Raw genomic sequence first — 24,082 nt, forward strand, 5'->3', positions numbered from 1 at the left:
GGATGTATTCGTATGTTAGAGTCTGGCATAATATTTGCAGTGTTGCCTTTTCATAGCTGGGTTGCTACTGTTTGAGTGCTGACATATAGTGCTAATTTGGCATGGGATTCCATTTACTCATGGCTTTCTAAGTCCACAATCTCTTTACAAGGACATAAGAACATGCCATACTAAGTCAGACCAAGGGTTCATCAAGCCCAACATCCTGTCTCCAACAGTAGCCAATCCAGGCCATAAGAACCTGGCAAGTATCCAAAAACTAAGTCTATCTTATGTTATTGTTGCTAGTAAAGCAGTGGCTATTTTCTAAATCAACTTAATTAATAGCAGGTAATGGACTTCTCCTCCAAGAAATTATCCAATCCTTTTTTTTAAACCCAGCTACACTAACCACATCCCCTGGAAAAAAAATTCCATAGTTTAATTGTGCGTTGAGTGAAAAAGAATGTTCTCTGATTAGTTTTAAACGTGCCACATGGTAACTTCATCGAGTGCCATCTAGTCCTATTACCTGAAAGAGTAAATAATTGATTCACATTTACCTGTTCTAGACCTCTCATGATTTTAAACACCTCTATCATATCCCCCCCTCAGACCTCTTCTCCAAGCTGAACAGTCCTAACCTCTTTAATCTTTCCACATAGGGAGCTGTTCCATCACCTTTATCATTTTGGTCGCCCTTCTCTGTACCTTCTCCATCGCAACTATCTTTTTTGAGATACGGCCACCAGTATTGTACACAGTATTCAAGGTGCAGTCTCACCATGGAGCGATACACAGGCATTATGACATTTTCCGTTTTATTCACCATTCCCTTTCTAATAATTCCCAACATTCTGTTTGCTTTTTTGACTGCCACAGCATACTGAACCAACGATTTCAATGTGTTATCCACTATGACGCCTAGATCTCTTTCTTGGGTGGTAGCTCCTAATATGGAACCTAACATTGTGTAACTATAGCATCGGTTATTTTTCCCTATATGCATCACCTTGCATTTATCCACATTAAATTTCATCTGCCATTTGGATGCCCAATTTTCCAGTCTCACAAGGTCTTCCTGCAATTTATCACAATCCGCTTGTGATTAAACTACTCTGAACAATTTTGTATCTGCAAATTTGATTTTCTCACTCGTATTCCTTTCCAGATCATTTATAAATATATTGAAAAGTATGGATCCCAGTACAGATCCCTGAGGCACTCCACTGCCCACCCCCCTCCACTGAGAAAATTGTTCATTTAATCCTACTCTCTGTTTCCTGTCTTTTAACCAGTCTGTAATCCACAAATGGACATCACCACCTATCCTATGACTTTTTACTTTTCCTAGAAGCTTCTCATGAGGAACTTTGTCAAATGCCTTTTGAAAATCCAAATACACTACATCTACTGGTTCACCTTTATCTACATGTTTATTAACCCCTTCAAAAAAGTGAAGCAGATTTGTGAGGCAAGACTTGCCTTGGGTAAAGCCATGCTGACTTTGTTCCATTAAACCATGCAATTCTATATATTCTGTGTTTTTGATCTTTAGAACACTTTCCACTATTTTCCTAGCACTGAAGTCAGGCTAACTAGTCTGTAGTTTACCGGATTGCCCCTGGAGGCCTTTTTAATTATTGGGGTTACATTAGCTACCCTCCAGGCTTCAGGTACAATGGATGATTTTAACGATAGGTTACAAATTTTTACTAATAGATCTGAAACTTTGTTTTTGAGTTCCTTCAGAACCCTGGTGTGTATACTATCTGGTCCAGGTGATTTACTACTCTTCAGTTTGTCAATCAGGTCTACCACATCTTCTAGGTTCACCGTGATTTGATTCAGTCCATCTGAATCATTACCCATGAAAACCTTCTCTAGAACAGATATCTCCACAAATCCTCTTCAGTATACACCGAAGCAAAGAAATTGTTTAATCTTTCCGTGATGGCCTTATAATCTCTAATTGCCCCTTTATCCCCTCGATCATCTAATACTCCAACTGACTCCCTCACAGGCTTTCTGCTTCGGATATATTTTTTTAAAAGTTTATACTGTGAGTTTTTGCTAGAGATGTGCTTCAGGTAAATATTTTGTGCCAGGCTTTGTTTCAGGGCCCCCCCATGGGAATTTCATTTTTCCCGTAGTTTGGGGGTTTTTCTTTTGGGGGGACCCGATTTTCGGGTTAGTGCGCACTAACTCAATTTTGAAATTTCGGCAATTTCAGAAAAAACCAAATTGTTTTTCAGTTCTCCCAAACCATTCAGAATTAGGCAATTTTGTTGACATTCCCTAATTCGGGAAAAACAACTGCACATCCCTAGTTTTTGCCTCTATGGCCAACTTCTTTTCAAATTCTCTCTTAGCCTGTCTTATCAATGTCTTACATTTAACTTGCCAACGCTTATGCTTTATCCTATTTTCTTCGGTTGGATCCTTCCAATTTTTGAATGAAGATCTTTTGGTTAAAATAGTCTCTTTCACCTCACCTTTTAACCATGCCAGTAATCATTTTGCCTTCCTTCCATTTTTCTTAATGTGTGGAATACATCTGGACTGTGTTTCTAGGATGATTTTTTTTTTTTTTTTTTAATGTCCATGCCTCTTTTTCATCTTTGTAGCTGCTTCTTTCATTTTTTTTCTAACTATTTTTCTCATTTTATCAAAGTTTCCCATTTGAAAGTTTAGCACTAGAGCCATGGATTTGCTTACTGTCCCCTTCCAGTCATTAATTCAAATTTGATCATATTATGATCACTATTGCGCCAAGCGGCCCCACCATTACCTCTCTCACCAAATCCTGTGCAGCACTGAGAATTAGATCTAAAATTGATCCCTCTCTCATCGGTTCCTGAACCAATTGCTCCATAAAACTGTCATTTATTCCATCCAGGAACTTTATCTCTAGCATGTCCCAATGATACATTTACACAGTCAATATTGGGGGTAATTGAAATCTCCCATTATTACTGCACTACCAATTTGGTTAGCTTCCCTAATTTCTCTTAGCATTTCACTTTCTGTCTCACCATCTTGGCCAGGTGGATGACAGTATACTCCTATTACTATACTCTTCCCCAACACACAAGGGATTTCTACCCATAAAGATTTGATTGTGCATTTAGTCTCATACAGGATCTTTATCCTGTTGGACTCTATGCCATCCCGGACATAAAATGCCACACCTCCTCCCGAGTGCTCCTCTCTGTCATTGCGATATAATTTGTACCCCGGTATAGCACGGTCCCATTGGTTATCCTCCTTCCACCATGACTCTGAGATGCCAATTAAGTCTATGTCATCATTCACTGCTATACATTCTAATTCTCCCATCTTACTTTTAGACTTCTGGCATTAGCATACAAACATTTCAAAGTGTGTTTTTTGTTTGTATTTTCATTCTGCTTTTTAATTGATAAGGATAAATTAGAATTTTTTTTTAGCTCAGGTGAGTTTTTTTTGTTACAGGCACTTGGACTACTTTTCTTTTTATTGGAATCTCACTATTGGGATGCCCTAATTTTAATGCATCATTAGTATCCTTTGAAGATACCTCCCTCCGAACCATGCGCTGCTGAGCGACTGTCTGCTTTCCCCTTTGTTCTAGTTTAAAAGCTGCTCTCTCTCATTTTTAAAGGTTAGCGCCAGTAGTCTGATTCCACCCTGGATAAGGTGGAGGCCATCCCTTCGGAAAAGACTCCCCCGTCCCCAAAAGGTTTCCCAGTTCCTTACAAAACTGAATCCCTCTTCCTTGCACCATCGTCTCATCCACACATTGAAACTCCGGAGCTCTGCCTTCCTCTGGGGTCCTGTGCGTGGATCAGGGAGCATTTCAGAGAATGCTACCCTGGAGTTTCTGGATTTAAGCTTTCTACCTAAGAGCCTAAATTTGGCTTCTAGAACCTCCCTCCAACATTTTCCTATGTTGTCTGTGCCCACATGTACCACGACAGCCAGCTCCTCCCCAGCACTGACTAAAATCCTATCTAGGTGACACGTGAGGTCTGCCACCTTTGCACCAGTTAAGGCATGTTGCCAGGCGATCCTCACCCCCACCAGCCACCCAGCTATCTACATTCCTAATAATCCTGGCAAGCTTATAATACTGTCACAAAATGACTTAAGAACACAGTCTTACAATCCTTGATTTTCGCAAGCACAGCTTATTGCTATTCATTATTTCTTGGCCTTCCGTCCTCTACTATTCATCCTTTTAGCTCTCACTTATCAACCTGCTGATAAATCCCCCTCCTCCTTTCCCATAGACTGATTCCTGGCTTTCATTCTTCCTTGACCCATCTTGCTCTTCCCTTATTCTTGGTGAATTTAATCTCCATGTTGATGACTTCTGACTCTTGTGCCTCAAAAGTCTTTTCCTTAACCCCCCTGATTTGATCTCCAACTCTGCTCCACCGGCCTCTGCTCAAACATGGCCACTGTTTTGATCTAGTCCTTTCTTCCAACTGTTGTCTCAGAATTTCCCTTCTCAGTTCTTCCTCTCTCAGCCTATCATATGATAACTTTCATATTAAATTACCCTCCCCCACAGCCTCATCCAGTCACTACCAATACCTTCAGGAATCTCCAGACTGTCAAACCTTTCATCCTCCCCTTACTGTTTAATGTCTCCTTTCCTCCACTATATTGTCTGTTGACAAAGAAATTTCTTCTTACAAATATATCCAAAGCAGGACACCTGCGAGGGAGTCGGTTGGACCGTTAGATTACCAAGGAATTAAAGGTGCTCTTAGAGAAGACAAGCCATCATGGAAAGACTAAATGAATTATTTGCTTCTAATGCTGCAGCAAGAGTTTTAACAGGTAGTAGAAAAAGATCACATTACACCTCTTCTGGTCTCCATGCACTGGCTGCCTATCAAATAACGTATTCAATTTAACACATTCTGTACTTTACATAAGTTGATCTATGGCGAGCAAATGGATTGGTTTAATGCGGTAATTCGGCTTCAACCTCCTCAAAGAAATCTAAGGTCTGCAAATAAATGCCTCCAATCTATTCCTTCTGTAAACTCCACCTATCTTAGCTAAGTCAGGGAAAGCACCATGTGGCTGGCTAGACCTCAAATATGGAACGCATTACCTACAGCCTTGAGATTGCAATCTGACTTCAAGAAGTTTAAAAAGGATCTAAAAACCTGGTTGTTTGGGAAGGCCTACATGGATGGAAAATTAGGTTAGCTCTTAATATTTAATATTCATCCATTTTAATAACCCTCTAGTTCTTTTACATACATTTTATAGTAATATGCTCTAATGCTAGACCTTGCATCTTTTACCCTACCTCATATTGATTATATTTTATGACTAAGTGCTTCTTATATTATGTATGTTTTAAAAAAAAAATGTAAACCATTGTGATGGCATGTCTGAACGACGGTATAGAAAATTTGACAAATAAAATAAATGAAATAATCAAATCACCAACTATGACGGCCAACCTAACCTTTCCCTCCTGGGCAGTAGCCCTTGGAGATACATCCTCGGTGTGAAATGACAATGCGCCAAATGGAGAGCAGGTCCTTGCTACAGGATCCTTTCCTGCTGCACCAGGTTGATGCTCTCCAATCATGAGACCTTCTTTCTCCAAGGCAGCACCAGGACTGCCTGTCTGAAGTTGGGACTTGTCTACTATGTCCCTGAAGGTCTCATCTATATACCTCTGACTGCCTCAGCTCCTCCAGGTCTGCCACTCTAGCCTCCAGAGATCAGACTTGTTCTCTGAGAGACAGGAGCGGTGTGCATCGGATGCACACCATTACAACTTCTCACCGGCAGGTAAAAAATCATACATGTGACACTCGATGCAAAAGACTGAGAGGCCCCCCTCTTACTGCTGGTCTGCTGTCTTCATCTCAAATTTGTTCAGTTTCTAGTTAAGTTTTAGGTTGCTATGGGAGTAGGAATGTGTCTAATTAGTGTTCTTTAAATGTATTAGTGAATTCACTATATGTCTGGTAGTGGCCTACAGGGGAATGATCAAACTCTCAATAAGGTGTAGAGAATTTGTGAAGTGAAGTTAAAAGGCTGATTTTTTTTATTTTTGTGTGAAATTGGCCCCTGACTATAAATTAAAGGATGAGCTAGGGGTGGGTGGGTGAGGGGTGAGAGGGTTGGGAAAACAAACACTAACTTCTGTTTATTAGCTGCCTTACTGACTATTAAAAGCACAAACACACTAAATAATATACCCCTATAGTTTACTTCTCCCCAATACTTAAAAAAAAAAAATCCCAAGCAAAACTTACTGATTCCTTTCAGCTACCAGCACAGTGATCATCTCCTCTCAGTGCTCCCTTTGTTTTCAGTTATTTTATTTTTCCTGGGGATTTCAAAACAATGACAAAAAATAATCTGTGGAAAAATAACTTTTCCACTGATTTTTCCCTGTGTGTTAAAGTAACTTTTTCCACTGATTTTTATCACATCGAAATTCCCAGGCAAAATAAAACAAACTGAAAGATCCCTAAATATGCCTAATACCATATGGGTTCCAAGCGTCTTTTTTGCAGGGTTTTCTGATAGCTCCACAGCAATGCATCTAAAAATATATATGTTGTGATTCATAGTCTTCTGAGGGAAAAGTATGTTCTTTTTCATGTAAAATCAGTTATGAATGCACAGTTTTTAATTGTGTGTGGTGAGGGCTAGGAAGGAGGGTGCAAGGCAGTTAAGTTCACTTAGGTTGCCTAATACCCTTGCACCAACCTGAAGAGAATCTGCCCCACACAGATCACTACTATTCACCAGTCTCCCACTTCTCTAGGAGGCAAATGCTGGGGAAATGTGGAAATACAACTAAGCAACACGACTTTGTTGTATTTTTAAGCAGTAACAGATTACATGTAGATTATATAGATTGTTAAAAACTGTTCTAATAAATCTAAGCATATCTATCACACTTAACACCCCTATAGTTATTATGAAACTCTGTACCGTAACTTACAGGCACCTGTCTTGTTGGTATAATAAACGCATTTAGCAACATTAATTTATGTGCCTCATCGTTAACCGTTGTGACGGCTCCCAGCTTAACAACGGTATATAAAAGAATTTAAATAAATAAAAATGGTAGAAAGCTTTCCACCGTTTTTTGATGTTTTGCATTGAGCTGAGGGTGGCCATTTGTGAACAATTCATGAAATACCCCTGAAGAAGACATGAGAATATGCTGAAACATTGGCAATGTCAGGATGTTTACCGAGCATTCGTTTTTGAAGAGAGCAGTTTAAACATTAAGAACAAAGATAAACAGCCTTAATCTCTAAAAAAAAATTTTTAGAACCATTATTAAAGTTTTAAAATTTGTATTTAGTAAAGAAAAATAAAAAGGTTGAATAAAATAAATAAAGTAGTACAATAAAATAGAATGCTTTGCACTTGTGGGAAACAGTATCTGACGTGAATTTGAGTGCTCAGGTTTAAAGATGTTGGTTGAAGTCCAGGGCAGGCAAGAGCCTGTAAATTACACCACTGTGAGCACATTTTGATCTGATACTATTTCCCAAACTATGTTGGTATTCCTTAAACCTTTTATGTTGATTTGATGCAATATTGTTCAGAGTTTTTGCTCAGTTCGTATGGGGAAATATGGAAGGCAGGTCGAAGGGTTCCGGGGAGTATGGCAGGGTTGCCAGCTTCCTAGAAATACTATCACTGACACTATTAGCCACTCCTCTGGGGATTCTGACCCCATCTTTCCCCCTTCTTCAGCATTTCAAACCATTGAAAAGGCCAGACTCCATGAGGGCCAACCCCCTCACCACCACCCTTTGCCCTCTCGATGATTTGACCTGTGCCATGTCTTTGGGTGGGGGGGGGGGGGGGAAGAGAGCTGTGCCATTTCATCCCTCGCCCCTGCCTGGGTAACTTGCCCAAGAAGATACATGTCGATATTAAAAAGTTATGGTGAGAGGAAAGAACCTTAATGAATTTATAGTCTTAAATATAAATGAAATATCCTCTACCCTCGCCATGAATACTCTATCTGAAAGAAGACATTCAATTCAGGTGATGACACTCCCTATAAGGTCCAGCTGTCTACACCTGTCAATTAAGATGTCATGATTAACCTAATCGAACATACTTCATAAATCTAACATCACAATCATAACTGATTTGTTGTGAAGTAACAGAAATTGGACTTTATCAAGTATACTGAGAAGAGTAGATTCTATGCTGCAGCCTACAAGAAAAGCCACCTGACTAGAATATAGCCTATACATTTCCTCCAAAACCAGTGACTTGAAGAATATTTTTTCAATGATATTTGCAAGTCAAGGAATGCTAGAGATGAGTCATTAGTTACAGCATAGAGCCGGGTCTGCATTAACTTTTGTCTGAATTGATGTCATTATTGATTTTCACTGGATATATAACAACTGGAAACAAATTGTGGTAATAATATAACAATCTTATCTCTAATAAACCACATTCAATAGAATGCCAAGGTGACAGAATATATTTTAAATTGTGACAATAACCCTCATGCGGGAGACAACATTCAATGTGTACAACGTATTGATTTCATGGGTTATTTAACCCGCTCCAAAAGGTGAATGGCTCACCATATAGATATTAAATCATCGGGTTATGTCACGGTGGACCCTAATTATTTTTTTTCTTTCTTTCTTTCTATTTTTTCTTTATCTTTTTATATTTCAAAATGTTTCTCTTATTCAACGAGTCCACAATTTAAATGTTCTCAAAAGTATTCTTCAAAAACTTCATATATCCACAGATGAAAAAATACTTATCATAGTGCTGAACCACGTTGCAACTCCAAAAATGCCCAGTTCTGTGCCGCAGCTCCAAACTTGGACTGCGTACACCACAGTGCCCGACACAGCGTGTGTTTCATATAAGGAACTAGTCAGGGGCTCGGGCTTCAAATCCAATTTCATTGCGGATAGCCTCCTCTCGGCGTTTCTGATGTATTTCTTGGCATTCTATTGAATGTGGTTTATTAGAGATATAATTATTGATTTTCAGACAAGATGTTAAGAAAGACTGTCCCTCTGGTTTAGGCTATTTCTTGTGACCAAAACAATTCCTCATTACTATACAGCATCACAAAGAAAGGAGGACAGGAATCTACAACAAAGTTGAATGGACTCACTCAGTTTTCTTTAATACAACCAGGGACAAGTAAATTAAATTTGTCCAGAATCTGCCCTTTAACTCTCCAGAAACTTCTGACACAGTTACCTCCAAGCTGTGCTCTTTCCAACAAATTCCTGCTGTAGGCTCTCAATCTTAGTCACAAAGTAAGGGGCAAGATGTTCTGCATCAGGACCAGAGAATCTAGCTGTCCCCTTGAAGTAATGGATAAGTCCCCTTGAAGAAATGGGGACGTGAAACAGTTAAAGATGGATTTTTTAAGTTGAATATTTTAAAGAGAGTAAAACACCTTTTATAGCCCAACGATTTTAGGACAATCTTACAAGCATTGATTTTTACTAAATTAGACTATTGCAACACCCTCTTACTGGGCCTTCCTACTAGTACTATGCGACCGCTGCAGCTCTTGCAGAATTCTGCCACAAGGGTATTGACTAACACTAAGAAATTTGAGCATATCACCCCTGTTCTGAAAGAGCTTCACTGGCTCTCTATGGGATACAGGTCACAATACAGAACACTTACATTAATACACAGATCACTGTATAACAAGAAGGACGCCTGGTTAAATGCAGCGCTACATTTCTATGTAGCGGCACGAATAACCAGATCTGCGAACACTGGGCTATTACCAATTCTGACAATAAAATCTGCTCATATGAACACTGTACGAGAAAGAGCTTTATCTATTGCCGGGCCCAACTCTTTACCACCACAGCTGAGGATGGAAAAAGATATCAGACTTTTTAAAAAAGGTGTCAAAACCTGGCTTTTTAACCAGGTCTTTAACAACAAGGATTGATTTCTTTTATTGATAATTTTTAGTGATATACTTTTAATGTTACATTTTGCATTTTAAGATGTGTTTTGATCTATAGTTTTATTTGTATTTTAAGATGTACTTGGATCCATTGTTATTGTATTTTAGCTTATGTTGAGACAGATTTTATATTTTAGATGAACCGTTTTAAAAGTTACCCTTCTTTTATATGCAAATGTAGTAAACAACATTTGATTTATGCTGTAAACCGATGTGATATTTTTATTTATTTATACACCGACATTCGTAAGAAACATCACGCCGGTTTACAAATAACTGTAGAAGAAGGGAAAATTACAATGAACAGGGAGCGGGGGAAGAGGAGCAGGCCAGAAGGGGGAAGGGGGCAATAGGAGAATAATGAATTAGAGAGAAAAAAGAGCTAGGAACAAAGCTCTGGAAATTGAGGCATTCATGTATCAACATGAATGCCAGTATACAAAAATCACTAAATAAAATAAAAATAAATAAATATCCAACATCAATACAACTATAAATGTCTCCCTTGGTCTGTTGTCAGACTTCTGTTGTGTCCGGTAGCAGATGGCTGCGACTGCTCTGCCTTACCTCTTTTCTTCTCTTTTCCTCCTCTTTGGGCAAGATGGCTGCCTCCGGTGCTGTGTGCCGAGGGCCTCAGCATCTCCAGCTCAGCATGGGTGTCCCAGTCCACCATGCTCATTCCCATGGCCTCCTAGAACATGGGCACACACATCTCCTACGCTCAAATATACGTCATGGCGTGAACCTCAGGGGCGTCCCCACTACATGACGTCAATACCTCCGGGTATTTAAAGCCTCCACTACGCTTCCACCTTTGAGTTATGAAAGACTCCGGTTTAGCTACTCTGACCGCTCTAAGCTGCACGCTTAGACGCTGCTCTACACTCCAGGGCCTCGCTCCTTTGAGAAGCTCTAGGCACCCGCTCCTCCTCGCTTCCATCCACCCTTCGGGGCCTCTACTAATTAGACAACTGTTCCTCGGGGGTCTCTCTCTCTTTATTCATTCCAGGATCTCCGGACTATCAGGTACTCGCTCCTCGAGGGCCTACCAGTCTATGTATCCTGCACCATGGACCTTAGGTCCCACCATCTTCATTGCCGGGAAGACGCTTGCACTACGCTCCGATTCTCCAATCCACCAACCAGGCCCGGCTTATACTGCACCGCAGGTTCCTATCTACCTTGAACATCTGGGTGAGACTTCTACATCTGAGACTGTCAGAACGCATTGGCACCTTACTGGACTTCAGTGCCTTTCCTTCCTGCCTCATACCATCTATCTATAGCAGTACAATAAAGCTTTCCACCTACAAGTGTCCACTCTCTTGGGTGGATTTTAAAAGCCCTGCTCGCGTAAAACCGCCCGGATTTACGCGAGCAGGGCCTTGCGCGCCGGCGCGCCTATTTTCCATAGGCCGCCGGCACGCGCAGAGCCCCAGGACGCGCATAGGTCCCGGGGTTTTTGGAAGGGGGTGTGTCGGGGGCGTGTCGAGGGGACGGGACCCGATGACACGGCGTTTCGGGGGCAGGACTGGGGCGTGGTTTTGGCCCGGGGCATTTCGGGGGCGTGGCCGCTTCCTCCGGAACCGCCCCCGGGTCGAGTCTCGGCACGCCAGCAGCCCGCTGGCACGCGTGGATTTATGTCTCCCTCCGGGAGGCGTAAATCCGTGGATAAAGGTAGGGGGGGGGGTGGGTTAGGTAGGGGAAGGGAGGGGAGGGCGAAAGAAAGTTCCCTCCGAGGCCGCTCTGATTTCGGAGCGGCCTCGGAGGGAACGGTGACAGGCTGCACGGCTCGGCGAGCGCCGGCTGCCCAAAATCGGCCTGGTGCGCCAACAAAAGTACGCTAACGCGCTTTTTTTTAAAATCTACCCCTCTGCGTTTAGCCTATCGCTGAGGTTCCCCACGGGGCCTCTCCCTGTGGCAGGAGTCATCTCCACTGCGACTAAGGGTCCACACAATGCCACAAACACAACCACCTGTTAATAAAATCAGAATAGAGTCTCTTCTTTGCCTTGATAGATAAGGTAAGATTATTAGTAGCTGTCCTTCATTCAGATTTTCAGCTGGCACAATATTTGCTCCAAAGTCATTCTAGGAGTCACACTAATCTAATTCCTTTTTGGGCTACAAGTCTTCTGAAAACCAAGTAAATACATAAATTACTCATGGGGTAGAAAGAAAAGTTTGTGCAAATTAACATTTTCTCTCATCTATATGTAAATTGATCTCTCTCAAAACAAAGTATGGGAATTTCAAACAAATATAATTTAACCCCTGAAGAGCAGCCAACATAACCCTAGGTGAATAGTAGTTGATACTCTTAAAAGATTAGCATACTCCTGTCTAACTAGCAAGCACTCATACCCTTCTGGGAAATTAATCTCAACCTGTGAGATAATCTGAGAAAAACACAATGGCAGTTCTACTCCCTTTTTGCCTTCTCTAGCTTGATGAATTAAAGAGTACCCTTCTGGATATAGCTGGAAGGTAATTGCATCCCACTTCTGTGATAACCATGTTTCTGTAATAAATATACAACATGACTTTTCCTCAGCTATCAAATCAGATAGCCACTTATTACAGACAGAATGGGCATTAACTACCTGAATTGTTCCACTATGATTTAAAAAGGGGGCACAGCTGAATAGGTATTTCCTAATTTCCCGCTTTTGGTCTCATCTTTCTTTCTCCTCTTCAACCCTAATGACTCCTACCATATAGGTATGGTATCTCCTCCCATTGAGTCTCAGGTAGTTCTTATCCCAACACATAAGCAGAACCGTAATTCCCCAAACCTCAAACCCAAAAACGTTTCCGAAGAGGCAAAACCCTTCTGCTGTCTCCTTAGGAGAGCCACCTAATGGCAACTCCTATTGGGATAAAGATTCCTTGTGGTGATGAAGACATAAGTGAGTGGGGCCAACCCTCCCCACTGCTTAGATGTCACTTCAGGGAGTGGGGCTTCAGTGGCCTGGATGGAAGCAGGCAGATGGGAAAACATGCACATCAACTGGAGCCAAGACTCCACAGCACAGTTCTATCCCAGCACTGATTTTCCTGCATTCAGCAGCTCCCACAGAGATAGAAGCCATGCAATGAGGATAAGCATATGCTACTGACCAGCAGGCCATAATACAAGGAGAATTAGCCTAACTTGTTTAAGGCCCATCTCACTAAAAGGTGAACTAATGATCAAAAATGTTCAGAGCTACTTCCAATTTCATGCTCTTGCTTTTCTGAAAGCTGAGGTAGCTAGCCACTACTCAGGTTCAAGCTATTCACATGGTTCTGGTTTCTTTAAAGCTTAGTCTTATACTTATTGACGTGGACCTCAGGCAATGGCTCACTGTGCAGGAAACTCTTTCCCTCTATGGTTCTAGTTGTGATCCAGGCAGTTAAGGAACAGACTTGCACAGAAGAAATGTTCCAAAAACTGTTTGACTACTTCTTACAACACATGTCCATGGACATACAGTCCACAGGAAGAGTAGTATGTTTAAACCTTCAACTTACATGTTAGAAAGAAGTCTTGAACTGTTTACACATGTAACAAGAAACCTCCTAGGCACTGAACCAGTTCTGACTCTCTCAGAGCTTGGGATTCAAATTATACCACTTAATTCCCTGATAAGGGGAATCCCCATGGTTCTCACAGACTGAGGCACCACTAGTAGTGATTCCTCCAGTACAGAGAACCCTACAAGGTCATTCAAATAGGCCTCCCTAACAGATATATTTTAAAAGCCCTACATGTGCCAAAGCCAGGAAATACCCGTGTGACTTGGAGGTGCACGGACCACACGGATTTTAAAAGCCCCGCAGCCACGCACATATCTCCCGGTACATGGATAAAAATGATTTGGCGAAAAAGGGGTAGGGTGTAGGTGTGGTCAGAGCAGAGCATAAGCGGGACATGGGCAGGCCTGGTCTCCTACATGAATTCAGTGTATAAGTATTTACATACCTAAGCGAAAGCTGGGGTGCCCTACCATGTAACTTTACTTCTACTATGGATAGCATGCACGTTATGTAACAAAAAAAAAAAATACATTAGTTAGCGGGGTTTAAAGGGTCAGGGGTAACAGGGAGGGTAGAAAGGAGGCAAGTTAGCTAGAGGGTTTAGGAAATCCTCTCCTTTGCCGATGTGAACTGCGAGCAAACTAGGAACATAAGAACATGCCATACTGGGTCAGACCAAGGCTCCATCAAGCCCAGCATCCTGTTTCCAACAGTGGCCAATCCAGGCCATAAGAACCTGGCAAGTACCCAAACACTAAGTCTATCCCATGCTACTGTTGCTAGTAATAGCAGTGGCTATTTTGTAAGTCAACAATTAATAGCAGGTAATGGACTTTTTCTCCAAGAACTTATCCGATCCTTTTTAAACACAGCTACACTAACTGCACTAACCAAAAGGCCAATTGTGTCATCGCATGTACCTACTAAACTTCCCCCACTTACGCACTGCACCGCCGTGCGGATAGCCGGTTTTATAACACACGAGCATATATGCGCATATGTTATAAAATCTGCATGGCTATGCACACGCTGACAAACATGCACAGGTCTTAAATTTTAGTTCTACAAGCATTGAGTTGCTCATTAAGGAAGCTGGTTCTTCTGACCAGGTTCTATTACAGCAAGCCAATCCACAACATACCAGCAAGTCAGGTTGCTGCTCAAATTGTATCTCACATCAACTGATGCTACAACTACTCTCCATCTTTCTGAGAAAGTCTGATGCTATGAGCATGTCCAGATCACTTCAGGATGAATACCAATCCCAATACAGGGTTCACCAGAATATACCAGCACAGATACAGTAGCTTGCATACTCTGAACATCCATTCTACTGACACGTCAGCCCCTGTGACATAGTGAGGGCAAAGGCGATCTGCTGCCAGTATTCAAAATGGCGCCGATCGCCTTTGCCCTCACTATGTCACAGGGGCTGACCGTCGGTACCTGTGACATAGTGAGGGCAAAGGCGATTGGCGCCATTTTGAGTACTGGCATTGGACGGCCGGCATGCAGGAGTTCATTCCCGGACCCCCGCAGGACTTTTGGCAAGTCTTGTGGGGGTCAGGAGGCCCCTCCCCAAGCTGGCCAAAAATCCCTGAGGGTCCAACGGGGGTCCTGGAGCGACCTCCTGCACTCCGGCCGTCCGATGCCAGTACTCAAAATGGCGCCGATAGCCTTTGCCCATACTATGTCACAGGGGCTACCTGTGCCATTGGTCAGCCCCTGTCACATGGTAGGAGCACAAGATGGTGCCGATGGCCATATGACAGGGGCTGACCAATGGCACCGGTAGCCCCTGTGACAAAGGCTATCGGCGCCATGATGAAACCGGCACCGAGGGTATGAGTGCAGGGGATGGCTTCTGGACCCCCCGCTGGACCACCAGGGAGTTTTGGTAAGTCTTGGGGGGGGTTCAGGAGGGTGGGGGGTTTGTTTAAATTTTTATTTAGGTGGCCATATAATTCGGGGAAGATTCGTGTATTCATGGGGAATCGCGTTACGTTTCGCTTCCCCACGAATACTACAATATACGTTGCGGATCGCCAATACGGTGAAAACAAATGTACACCCCTAGCAGACACTACCATATGAAGCTTGCTGGGCAGACTAGATGGACCATTTGGTCCCTTTCTGCCATCTGTTATGATTTGTGGGTATGTGGGCCCTTGGCCCAAGATGCAAGTTGTTACTACCTGTGGGAAGGACCCCCACAGGTCTGCACAGTTGGGAGGCGAGTTCAGAGACAGCGGAGAGCTCTGGGTAAGGCAGTGGAGAGGTCCTGCGGTACCAGGAGAAAACCCCCTTGGAGAGTAGAATGGAGGCAAAACCTGGGCAGGGACCCCGAGGGGAAGAATGCCAGACAGATCGCAGAGTGGAGAGCTTGAGGCTTGGCCAACAGGAGGTACTCTGGAGGGTAACCCTGAGGGGAGGAGCTGCACAGCACTGGACAGGGAAGCCCAAGCTGAGCCTCTGGTGATGACATAGCACTGCCTCGAGGAGCAGGGAAATGTTGGCAGAGGAGTGGGGAAGCAAGCAAAGTCCCAGAGAAGCCTGAGGGTGCTACCGAGGAGCAGGGACACTCTGGTAGTCACTGTAAAACGTAAGCATGGTCCCAAGGAGTGAGAGGCATGGACAGTCTTGTTCAGGCTGCAGGTGCAACCCCGAGGAGCAGGGAAGCCCCTCTATAGAACTCACGGATAGCTGAGATAACCTAAAGGTAGTCGTGAGGAATGGGAGGCCTTGCAGGTTAGAACCCAGGTGATGCAGAGCCAGCCCAAGGAGCGAGGCAGGCGAGGAGAGCAAGTCCCCAATGCAAGTCCCCAATGCGTGCACTGGCCCCCGAGGAGCAGGTACCAGACAGGGTCGAAGTCCAAGGCACGAAGCGTAGTCTCAGGAACACATAGGCAGTAGTCGAAGACGTACGGAACTTGCTGCCAAGTCACCAGCTGAGGGCGAAGGTGGAGTTTAAATACACCGGTCTGATGATGTCATCAACCGGCGACACCCCTGAGGTTCCTGCTGATGAGGCTTCAAAGGAGGGCCCAGTGGCGCGCGTGCTCCTAGGAGGGCCCAAAGTCGAGGAGGGTGGCGGCAGGGTTCAGGCTGCCAGGAGGAGTCCCGGGGAACACGGCGGTGAAAACTGGCCCAAGCCAAGAGTAGCCCCTGGGAGGGCAGGAGAGCAGTGCAGGAGGTAAGTACACGCGGTCACAGCCATCTGCGACTGACTGGCATAACACCATCATTACTATATTCCTATGTTAGACAGCACCTGCATGGATTAGACTCCTTCAGATAAGGGATTACCTCCCCTCAAAAAGTGCTGTTTTACAAATGGAAATATCACATAACTTATTTCATAAAAGTTGTATGTTTATTGATTTATTTTACAAATGTTAATTACAAATGATTTACTTTGTGGTAGTGCTATGTGGTATAACACAAGTGCTTAGAGGTGTAGACCAAAAAAATCTGTCGATTGAACTTTTGCATAACATGCTGTTTGGCAAGATACCTGAACAAATTATCTGGTCTCCACTGTAAAATGTGTTTACCTTCTCCTGACTGCCTTAATTATGCAAATAAGCCTCATCTTCACATCATGTACAGAAGCTCTCTCAATAATTAGGTCTTATCAGTAACATCTGATGGTGGGATGGTCCAACTGAAGACCAGCTATGTTACTCATGTTCAGTGTATAATGTAAAAGTTTCACTGGATCAGGTAAAACATGGGTTAGTGCAAGTTCATTGTGTGTTCTCTGTGCCTAAGTCTATGTCAACAGCTTTTGTGCTGATGTGTTATAGAATGTGTCACATACCATGGATGCAGAGGGGGCATTTTATTTCGTTGAGAAAAAGATTAAAAAAAAAAAAAAGTACTTAGGGCTCATTTATTTATTTATTATACTTATATTAAGCCTGTTTGATAAGACATTCCAAGCAGATTACACCAAGAAAATATTATATAACATTAAAAAGCAATACCATAAATATCATTGCAGCTCAAAGGCTAATTGAAGGCATCTAAAAATAAATGACTTAAGTTCCTTCCTGAACATTTTAACATCCTGAATAATTTTTAGATCATCCGGAAGCATGTTCCATAGTGTAGTGCCAGTTATTTATAAGACTCATTTTTATGTTTGCTGCAAGTGGGCTAATTTAATCTTATAGTCATCCAGAAGTTGATGATTGGTGGACCTTAAGGTCTGGAGAGGAATATATTGTTTAAAAGGAACCAACAGATGTTTTGGTGCTTTCTCTTAGATGGATTTATAGACCAGTATAATCTTGAACCTAATATGTTGGCTAACTGGAAGCCAGTGCAATTGTCTTAACATGATTTCTACAGCGCTATAGAGGGCAAAGTCTATAGCAGGGGTTGCTTTACACTGGCAGTTTTTGCTATACTCATTTATAATTTAGTTTGTTTTATTTTCTATATTATGTCTTGATTGTATTATGGATATACAGTTCTTTACATTACCTACAGCCTGGCACAGGTGACAAATACATAAATAAGTTATCCATATTCTATACATGATTTTGCCTCAAAGCTACAGAGGAAGACTATGACACATCCTCTACTTTCTTACAGCAAGCACAGAGCTGAATCTGCAATGATTCCAGCCTTGCATGTTTTTCAGTAATGAATGTGCATTGGTTCGAGACTCATTAGTGCTTGTGTTCTTTCTAGGAGATCAGGGAGTGGACTCCACACCAATACTGATGATAGCTAGTTTACGGTGCTGTCAAAACCTGGCACCTTCCCTTCCATGACCACAATTTAATTAGAGAAAATAAGACGGAAGAGGAAACAAATGGCACACAGCAGTTGCTTTGATGATATTGTTCAATTACATGAAGTTCCAAAGAATAGACAGTCTTGCAGTGCACATCATTCAACATAATAGGAATGTAAGTCATGCCCATACTGTACTTTGAATGTGCATATGAGGAGCTTTGTTCTTGCTGTCTCTACCTGGTTAAGTAACTGCAAATCCATGCTCCCCGTTAACTCTATATGCACTATAAAGTCAATAGTCAGTAGTACAACTAGTGGACAGTTTATCCAGCTAAATAAAGTTAGCCAGAAAAACGGTCGAAGATATGCAGCAGGGTGCTGCCAGTTAGGTGCACATAAACTTGTATGGCTGATTTTAGGACTGCTCTCCAGCATAAGTCTTAGCCAGATAAATTAGCTAGCTAACTTAACTCTGCCCCAGAAGACCTCTAATTTAGCCAGCTTAACAGCCAAGTAAGTTGGAGCTGTTCAGAACAAAGGAAAATGTAAAATCCGCAGTTTGTCCAGCTAAGTCCTGAACTGAACATTGACCTCTATATAATTACCTCTCGCTCTGTATTACTACTCACATATCCAGGCAATTTATTTAAAATCAGCTGAAGAATGTGCTGTCCGGAGCCCAGGATACAGTTCCAACAGATAAGAACCAACTTAATTATTCTGATGTGAGTAATACAAAGGGTGGGGTGGGAGATTAATCATTTTGGTAGTTACCAAAGTTGAATTTCCAGTCTTTTACTTCATCATACTGGTGGGTCTTCATCTGCAAAGTCCTTTGTTAGTGCTGCACAAATGCAGCCACAACTAAATCAACTTCAGGTACACGAATAAAGAATACATTTCATATACAGATAGTCTGGATGTCCAAGGAATTAGTGCTCTCAAGGCATGCAGAAAGAATGAAAAATCAAAACAATTTTTGATCAGAACTGGTTCTCCACAGTACTCATTTCACAAAACTAGAAAGGAACTTGAAAATCAGTAGATCTCTGCCAAGCAGCTGAAAACATGTTACACAACTTGTAAAGCACCATCATGTATTGTTAGCCCCAATAATGCAGACCTGCAATAAATTAAAGTGATAATGCCCGTGTTCATGGGCTTCAGCACTAGATAACTGACTGCACTGAAAGAGGGATGTCTCAAATTGAAGGTGAGAAGACCATCTAGTGAACATACAAGGGCAATTACCAGATAAAGTCCAATGCTATTGACTCTACTGCTAATATAACTAGGGATGTCTAGGCAAAAAAAATTCATTTTCCCCATGAATTTCAGTTTGAGGATTACTTTGAGGATTCATATGAAAAAAACAAATCAAGCAATTAAAAAAAAGCCACCCCCAAAAGGGCAAAAAAAAAAAAATAAGCCCTTCCTCCCACTCTCCCGGAAAGCACCAGGGCCAGGATCCAAACCCCCCCCCCCCAGCCCCAATTAACTGGGCAGGTGGGGATCTGCTGTCTCAGACTAATCTGAAGCCTCGGTCTTGCGTAGGCCGAGGCTTTGGCCTAACCATAGGCCCGATGCCTAAGCTGGTTCACAGATCCAGGCCCAATGCCAGGGCTCAACCCATAGGCCAGGTCCAAGGTCTGACCAGGAGGCCAGACTTAGGCCCTATGCTGCAACCCGACCCAGAGACAGAGTCCTGGGACAGGGCCCAAAACCAGGCCTGACCCTGCAACCCAACCCAAAGGCTGGGTCCCGGACACAGGCCAGACATTGTGACCCGATGCCACAACCCAACCGGGAGGCCAGGTCCTGATGCCAAGGGCTAGGAGCTCCTCTTCGGGCGTTCTCTTTTTTCTTCGGCCCACAGAACAATGATGGAATCCACTGGGGTCGCACTGGAGTTAACTCCAGCTCATTCACCCCAGCAGACAGCATCATTTTGATGCTATACATTTGCCAAACATCAAATTGGCACTGTCCAGTGGGTGAATGTGGCAGAGTTCACTCCAGCGGGACCCCCAGAGGACGCTGTCATTGTGCTGTGGGCTGACAAAAGTTGACAACGCCTGAACAGGAGCTCCTAGGCCCAGGCCTGACCCTAGGCCGAAGCTCAGGCATTGGGATCTGGCCTCTTGGCCGAGGCGCCGGTGTCGCGCTCAGGCATAAGACCACGGCCCCTGCTTTGGGCCTCGGACTATGCCCTAGGTGAGGCCCCAGCTTTGGGCCTAGACTAAGGCCCGAATAAGTTTAGTTTCATTCGGTGCGCCGCAGATTTATTTCGGGGCCCAAAAATGAAAAGAATTAACCTGATTTCTCATGTTTTGCAGTTTTTTTTAAACAAATGCACATCCCTAAATATAACAGGGAGTGGCAAACTCATTCCTTAAAGCTGTTATGTCAAACTGCTGCAACAACAAGATTCGGCAGAACTTGGTGCTCATGCACCCGTCATCCTCTGTGTCAATGTCATACAATCACCTTCCTCCTTGCTTCCCTTTCTCTCCCCTCCCCCACCAAAGATTTGACTGCTGCATTTGCAATGTCCTTAGCCCATGCTGCTGCTGGGTCTGAGTCATGGGACCAAACCATTTACCAGATATTTAAAGCATTTTAATTCTATATGTAACATTTATTTATTCTCTCTGTGCTGTTATTGAATTCTTCCATCTTATTTCAAAAATCTGTACGTACAAAAACATACATGAATGAAGCACATACACAGATGCACACCAAGAAATTAAACACTTGGTTACTATAAGAATACGGTAATTATTTCAAGCAGTGTGGCTCTCAACATTTCTAAATTATTTAAAAATAAAAGCAAAAATTATATTTTCATAGTTCTTTTACACCCGATTAACTTACAGCAATAAAACATTTTATGCAGAGCTGCAGCAAAAGAGTATGCTACTATATATAGCCACATATTTTGCCAAAAAACAAAAACAAAAAACTAATTGTGTTTTGCATCTTTTTTAAAAATTGGGATGGATTTACAGGACAGTTCACATACAGATTAAGAATTTATAGAAGTACTGGTCTAAGGTAAACATAACACAAGCAGGACTTATGCCAGCACTGTGTCACAAGGATGAGAAACTCAAAAGTTAGCTGTCATTTACAAAATATATAGAAATGTGCCACTCCTGTTCAATGCAATTAGTCACTGTAATAGTATCCAGCTGTGTCCTATACAATAGATATATCATCATCCGCAAGAGAGGGAAAGGTACAATCTGAAAAAAAAAATAGTATATGAAGCACAGAGAGACTACAGCCTCAGAAGAAATGAAATGTGTACTATTGGGACCAATCTCATTGCGTATGCCTTTGTGGGGAAAACGAAAAGTCCAACCCCATACAGACTACCTGTGAAGTTCCCCTACCCTAAGGCATTCTCGATGTGTTTAGAGGCGAAGGAGGGTTCTTTTCCCATGAGCATATGATGATGAACCTCCTTGTATGTGTAACCCCTGAGCAGGATGGATCCCTCAAACTGTATCCAGGATCACACAAAGAAAGATGGACCCTATCTACTCTCAGTTTCTCTGTGGATAGCACTACACATCTGAATTCCAGGGCTTCCTTTACGGGGAAAATGTAGTTTCAAAGCCCTTTTGCACTGAACACAGTACAAGCCCTTCTTCCTTGACTGTAAACACTGATAAGTCTTTTTCATCCAAAAATAACACTGATAAAGCAATGTGGTTTTCAATTTCTCCACCGATAGTTGGACAGATGATAGTAGAATATTTACTAGGGATGTGCAATCATTTAGGACAAATTAGGCAACTTCAATGAAATTGCCTAAATCGTCCTGTTTTGGGGAACCCGAAAACCGAACCAAATTTTCCCGAAATTTCAAGAAAATTCGGTTTTGTTAGTACGCACTAACCCAAAATTCAAATAAAGTCAATGAATAGATTACACTGAAGAAAGATTAATAAAATTTGTGACCTCACTCTTCTAGCAAAGTCTTAATTTACTGGAAGCCAATTCCTTAGAAATCCATATCCTTTTTTTCCCCATTACTCAGTTTGTGAAGAAAGCTTACAACTTCCAGTTTATCACAGCTTCTTCTCACTGTGGAGTGGTTAGAATAAACTCCCAGTTATTTATCAGAACATAAGTCCCAATTCTCATACCTTTCCAAGTCTTCTTAAATATTTTAGGTTCCCAAATGAAGTACCAGATGGACACTTTCCTCAAGTGCAGCACACCTAGTCAGCAGCAAACAGTTCTTGAATGCTCTCAGCTCCTTCCCTCTGGCAATGGACAAGGGTCCATTTCTCCTCAAACAAAAACCTTCAATACTCAGGTTCTTTCTAGGTGAAAGACGCTTCTTCCCAACAGAATGGAAACTGATTCCCTGGTACCAAGTGCACTTAGCTCCAGGAGGGAGAAACAATAGTCTGATTCCAAAAATAGGAAAAACAAAGAAGAGACAGGAAGGGTGGAAAACACTTTTTTGCCTCCAAAATGAGGTGATAGTTACTAATAGAAAAAATAAACTCAAAACTCCTCTGCATCAAATCACCAACTTGTCTATCCCCTGGGGGAGTGAGAGAACACTCAGAATATTCCCAGGCCTCTGCGAACAGTTCACCAAACATCTCACAAATGGAAGCTTCCAAAATGGATTAAAAGAGCAAATATCAATTAGAAGTAGAACAATCTAACCAGCTGACCCACAAAAGGGGAGGGGGGGGGGGAACACACACAAGTCTTCTGGGATAAGTTAGGAATATAAACAGGAGACAGAGAGCTCCTGTCTTCAGGAAAATCTAACTAAAAATTCCACATCCTAAAATGGTGTCTGGTGGTCAAAAAGGCTAAGGCAACACCATATCTGTCTCCCACATGGGGGAGCAATATCCAGTCCATTGTTTACTGTTTCTCTGATCCTCCCCAGCAAATTAGGACATTCCTTCTGGTAAGAGAGCCAAGGGTTCCTTACATATGGCACAGGTGCCCAAACAAGCAGTCACAGTCAATCTTTACAGCTGGATCTTCACCTGGAATTGAAGCATTTAGCAAGGTAGGAAACCAGACCAATTGTTAAAGCACTTTGCCTGCACACCGTTCAAAGTAGCCCCATCTCTCTCTCCCCTTTCACAGCAGGTTAAACTAATAAAAATGAAAACGTGATTTCAGTATTTTTGCTTTCCAATATCCAGTAAACTATAGGAGATAAAGAGGAGAGGGTCAGAAGGTCAGTATACAGTTTAAATATAACGAGTTTAAAAAAAGGTTTCAACAAGTTTCTGGAAGTCAGGTCCATTATTAATTATTAGCCAGCGTGACTTGGGTGTCTCCACCTCTTTTGGAAACATGCAACCTTTAATGAATCTGCCAGGTACTTCCAAGAGATCTGGATGGGCCGCTGTCAGAGACAGGATACCAAGCCAGATGGATCATTAGTCTGACTCAGGTGCCATTCCTCGTTTTTATCCTACAGTGCAGGAAAAATCCAAAAAGGCCGATGCAGCAGAAGAGAACCCAGCAGCTGCCTACTTGAGTTCAGCTACATTCCTCTGAAATGCAGCCAAGCAGCCGACTCCCCGATTTTCAAACCAAGGATAACCCACCCCGCTCCCAGTCTAAACAGCTAATTTTCCCTGCACAGTGGAAGACAGCTGGCTCAGCAACTACAAAAACTAAAATTAAAAAAAAAAAAGGCAGGTGCTTCACAGGAGTACAAGGAAAGGCTTCCCTCCCCAAAAGATCAGATTAGACTGCTGGAGAAAAAGATGACATTTCCAGGCAAGGCAGAAAAGCTCAATGGTACTAGTTTCACCCCAAAAGGTGGAGATGTACCTACTGTCCTGTACAGACGTGAGACACAGCAAGAGATTCATGAAACAT

General features: G+C 42.5%; 1 protein-coding gene across 15 annotated transcripts in view; it reads right to left on the reverse strand.

Moving 5' to 3' along the window:
• The window catches only part of JAKMIP1 (janus kinase and microtubule interacting protein 1), a 558,919-nt gene that overhangs the window by 356,310 nt on the left and 178,527 nt on the right, over window positions 1-24,082 (reverse strand). The window lies entirely within an intron of this gene.

This window comes from Rhinatrema bivittatum, chromosome 1 (assembly GCF_901001135.1).
Source record: "Rhinatrema bivittatum chromosome 1, aRhiBiv1.1, whole genome shotgun sequence".
Taxonomy (NCBI): Eukaryota; Metazoa; Chordata; class Amphibia; order Gymnophiona; family Rhinatrematidae; genus Rhinatrema; species Rhinatrema bivittatum.